Below are 5,643 nucleotides of genomic sequence, written 5' to 3'. Positions count from 1 at the left end.
GGTGGTGGCAGCATCATGCTGTAAGGATGTTTTTCATCAGCAGGGACTGGGAAACTGGCCAGAATTGAAGGAATGATGAATGGTGCTAAATACAGGGAAATTCTTGAGGGAAACCTGTTTCAGTCTTCCAGAGATTTGAGACTGGGGCGGAGGTTCACCTTCCAGCAGGAAAATTACCCTAAGCATACTGCTAAGCAACACTCGAGTGGTTTAAGGGGAAACATTTGAAATGTCTTGGAATGGCCTAGTCAAAGCCCCAGACCTCAATCCAATTGAGAATCTGTGTTATGACTTAAAGATTGCTGTACACCAGCGGAACCCATCCAACTTGAAGGAGCTGGAGCAGTTTTGCCTTGAAGAATTGGCAAAAATCCCAGTGGCTAGATGTGCCAAACTTATAGAGACATACCCCAAGGGACTTGCAGCTGTAATTGCTGCAAGATGAGACGGCCTATGTCCTTCGCTCTGTTTGTTTAGAATAGATAGCCTAGAGATACCTATAGATACATAAGAAACTAGCTCCCTAGTGTCATGACTTGCCCTCCTGGGGCAAGGAAATTGTTCCTTGTCTCTCACCTTCGTTTGAGTTTCCTAGGCGAACAGTGCATAAACAGCTGCAGACTGAATGTTCCTGTGTAGTCTTCTTCAGAGGGTCTTACCATTTTCTGACATTGTAGTCTTTAAACCATTTCGTAACGTATTCAGCTCACGCTGCACGTATACAAGTCTTTAGCTTTAAACCATTTGTGACGTCTGGATTACCGTCCTTATACTGGTCTAAATGGTTGATTATTCAGGGTACAGCTAAGACCACTGTCCACACCGGCAGCAACCTGGCATGTTTTGGTCTAATATGTTAATTTAGTTCCTCAGTTAGGTGGTTAACCGATTTTTGTACTCCGATGTCCTTGGGTAGGTGGAGGGAGTCTGGAAGGGCATCTATGAATCTTTGGGTTGTCTGAGAATTTATAGCATGGCTTTTGAGGATCCTCGGTTGAGGTCTAAGCAGATTATTTGTTGCCATTGCAAACGTAATAAAATGGTGGTCCAATAGTCCAGGATTATGAGAAAAACATTAAGATCCACAATATTTATTCCTCGGGACAAAACTAGGTCCAGAGTATTACTGTGTCAGTAAGTAGGTCTGGAGACATGTTGGGCAAAACCCACTGAGTCGATGATTGCTCCGAAAGCCTTTTTGAGTGGGTCTGTGGACATGTCCATGTGAAAATTAAAGTCACCAAAAACGTGAATACTCAGTGATTAGTTCATTGACTATAACTGCCTTGGGAGTGAGGGATCTAATATTAAGTAGCCCTATTTTGAGATGTGAGATATAACAATCTCTTTCAATAATGGCAGGAATGGAGGAGGTCTTTATCCTAGTGAGATTGCTAAGGTGAACACGGCCATGTTTAGTTTTGCCCAACCTAGGTCGAGGCACAGACACGGTCTCAATGGGGATAGCTGAGCTGACAACACTGACTGTGCTAGTGGCAGACTCCACTAAGCTGTCAGGCTGGCTAACAGCCTACTACCTGGCCTGCACCCTATCTCATTGTGGAGCTAGAGGAGTTAGAGCCCTGTCTATGTTCATGGATAAGATGAGATCACCCCTCCAGCTAGGATGGAGTCCGTCACTCCTCAGCAGACCAGGCCTGGTCCTGTTTGTGGGTGAGTCCCAGAAAGAGGGCCAATTATCTACAAATTCTATCTATTTATACGTTTCCATCAAATCTCCTTTAATGGTTTTAGTAACCCTGTATGTGCAATATACCAGGTAAAATCTTCCCAATGTAGGTGTAAATTTGCTTTAAAGCCAGAATCATTGATCACACTTTTTTTTTACTTAAAAAGGTATGAGATACACCCATTGATTCTTGAAGAATCGTAACTTATAAATGCTTCATGAGCTTAGTTCAACTGTCGAACCCAAAATATAAGCTTGTTTTACTCCAATGTTTGTAAACATCGTAAATGTAAACAAACACGATATTGCCTCAAAACTATCATTTTGATATTGATATTTGAGAGTGCCCACTGGGCATAGACATCAGTTTGTCTATACCACATTGCTTCAACATAACGTCATTGAAATGACGTGGAAACAACATTGATTCAACCAGTGTGTGCCCAGTGGGTAGTTACATTTCTCCAGGTCCATCCCTCAGCTTTTTACCAAAACAGAGGCAGAGTGATCCTTTGTTGTTGTTTCAACTGTGGAATCTAGCTTTAAAGGGGATTTTTCTGGATCCTGGATCCTCTTCCATCAATTTCCAATGGGTCAAGTGGCTGCAGAATTGCTTCACTATTTATGGAACTGCCCCCAAATTATAAAATTAAAGGGGAAGTGACAGTGATTTTCTTGGACCAATCGTTCCTCTCTTCCTATGACATCTTCCCACCTAGTACCCAGCCCTGCAAGGTACAGCCTGTCCTTTAAAGAGCGACTGCACCTAAAAACGAATGAATCCCTTTGAAAACGTCCTATGTGGCATTGATATGAGTCAGAAACATTTATTCCAGTGTCAAAATTTACTACAAAGTATAAATAGGAACATTTTGGTCATAAAGCCAGTATCGTCTAAAACTGAGTTTGGAATCTGAGTGTGTCACAACGAGTAAATTAAGGTTTGGTTTGGACAGTAGTGGTGCGTGGGTATAATCACTGGGTAAGCAACCAGTCCACAAAGCATATTGCATGTACATTAACAGACAGTTACATGACCTACAGCATGGTCAAGCAAGTTAAAGTTTCCAAAATTTTCGGACCACTAAACAAATATTGATTTAGAACCACAGAGAGTTAATGTAAGTCACAAAGAAAACCGGAGCTGCCTCCACTATTCCAGCACCATTTCAACTTAAACATTTCAACATCATCAAATCACCACTGCATAGTCTAATAAAGTAACCCACTATAAGATACCATAAACAATTTAGATCAATCAACGTAAGCTAAATATGATGTAGCTGTCAATGGTCCTGATTTCTGTGTGTGTGTGCATTCGTGAAGGAAAACGGTCTATCACTCTGTAATACAGTACAGTTAACACTTTTATTTTTTGTAGTCCTAGGCTACCTGGCTAAAATGCTTCCTTGCTAGCCTAACTTCCATTCATGGGATACTTTAGCTAGTTAACATTAGCCTTCTACATCTAGCTACATATTGAACTTCCATTCTCTCAGGTCAGGGGCAAAACAGTGGATGAATTAATGGTTGAATCCGAATCGCTGTTATAATCATTGGCCATTACGGAGAATTAAGTTAAATCACAAGTCCAAATCCCTATCTCCATCCATGGCTAATTTAGGAAAGGGCAAATTTTAGCTAGCTGGCAAGCTAGCCACCAGAGGACAACAACACAACGAGATACAACAATTCAAGTTTTTCTGTCAATTACATATGCTCTCAATGGGTTTTGATAGGAGTGATGCTAAATCCAAGCTGGCTTCCCTTGACACTTTTTTTTTGGTGTGCCAGGACCATTCACAGTTGAGCTAGCTCAGTTTAGCTCAATAGTGATTGGCTATTATTTTATACTTTTTTTTATCAAGGGAGGCCAAATGCTTGCTGGCTTCCCTTGAATTCAATGCTACGGGCGGCAACAATGTCATTCTCTTTATGACCAGACAGAGGCAGATAGATGGCGTTTTTCGTTCGCTCTGATGCTTTCTCCGGTGAGATACATTCAGCCTCTTGTGAATTGAATTACGTATGTTTTCTTGGTCAATTTTTTGGGGAAGCCTGGCTTCCCTTGGCATCCATGTATGAATACAAGTCACTGCCGTAAAATTGGTGTCTCAGACGGGGCTTTACCCAAACCCCTGCCCTGTGCAAGGTCCATGACAGGGGTTTGGGGGCAGCCCATGAGCCCGACAGGGACTCGGTATCCTTCTCCACGCAATCCGTGACTTGCATTCACAAGATAATAAGCATAGGCCTATGAGGTTACTTCATTGGAAATGTACATAAAACACCATGCCATTACGCACACAATTGTAAGTTAACCTTTCGTTTTGACAAATAGGCTGCTGGCCTAGCTGTTACTCTCTAAGGCAGGATTTACCAAACTCGGTCCAACTTTATTCTCGATATATTGCCAATTTATTCACAAAATGGTATTTCTACTTTATTCTCGAAATATTAATTTGGGGACATGTCAAAAAGCATTAAACATTTATGGCAATTTAGCCAGCTAGCTTGCTGTTGCTAGCTAATTTGTCCTGGAATATAAACCTTGGGTTGTTATGTTACCTGTTTCTAGTATCTCTCCTCCTTCAGGTTTCTTATTTTTCTTTGGATTTTATATGGCGGTTGTCAACCAACTTTAAGGTGCATTACCACTACCGACTGGACTGGAGTGTGGACCTCAGTTCATCTTTCAATCGCCCACGTGGGTATATGCTCCTAAAAACCAATGAGGAGATAGGAGAGGTGGAACTTGCAGCGCGTCAAGCGTCACGTGACGCGAGCGGTGTGGTTAGCATGTTAGCCTACATTGGACGCGCCCTCGTGGAAATCTAATTAACATAATAAAAAATACCCATCATAGTCCGTCTGTTTAAACTAGATATTATCGTTTTTCTTGTTGCATGGGCTGAGTCTCAATCCACCACAGCATCCACCGATATCGCCCTTCTGCATCTGTGGTGAAATGTGCCAGAGCTAGAGGTGTTTGTCAGACCATGAGACATCCCGAAAATCAGTCTTCTCACAAAATCCTATGTAGCTTCCGAACAGTTTGGCCTTCAAACTATTATGACCACTCTATTGTTCTAGGACGCCCACAAGCCTCAGAAGACTCCTCTGAAGGTCCTGGTACCAGTTAAAAATAAAAGTGGATAAATACATGTAAAAAATTAAAAATACATGTTTCCTGTTCTTTCTTATATCTCTCAGATATAGGACAGACACTTCAGAACAAACTTCCTTTAGATGTTTCTATTGTTCCATGTACTGAATCTGTTATTCAATGTCTTTCTATTTGCTTATAGCAGTAATGTCAAATTTAATGTTTCATCCAATAATTGTTTTTAGATTATTTTTGGTACCTTAAGGGGTCTTAAAATTCAAAATCAAATAGCTAAATAATCCTTGGTATGACCACTTTAAAACAATTCCATATGTTAGTTTAGAAACACACACCGGCTTAGACAGGGTTTAGGGTTAAAGTACTGTCCTGCCCCCAAAAATATCCAAGTACCACACCCATAGCCGTTCATTATTTATTTTTCTCTTCACTTGGCCCTAATACTCTTCCATATATTGCGTTATTTATTGTGTTGGTAAGAAAAAAGTGCATCGTTGCTCTTGAAAATGAAAGACTAGGGACTCAATTCAATCCAACCCGCATTGCCGTATTTAAGCTTTTTTTCCCAATGGTCAAATTAACTCAAAGATTGGTCTTGGGTATGTTACTATATAAAAACCTACAACTAGCTACTACCAGGGCGACCTTCCCATAAGAAAACGTTGGTGGTTGTATTCGCTAAAAGTTTTTTGACCATCATACAAAAACTCCTCGCTTGATGAGCGAAAAAAACGAAAAACGTCACCTGCTGGAGAAGACAGGTTTTGGGACCAGTTATGTTCTTCATACCTCAGTCAGTCATCCCTCTCGCTTCGCCTCTTCCTCTTTG

The sequence above is a fragment of the Salvelinus sp. IW2-2015 genome, linkage group LG5 (assembly GCF_002910315.2).
Source record: "Salvelinus sp. IW2-2015 linkage group LG5, ASM291031v2, whole genome shotgun sequence".
Lineage (NCBI taxonomy): Eukaryota > Metazoa > Chordata > Actinopteri > Salmoniformes > Salmonidae > Salvelinus > Salvelinus sp. IW2-2015.
This window is presented reverse-complemented; position numbering follows the sequence as displayed.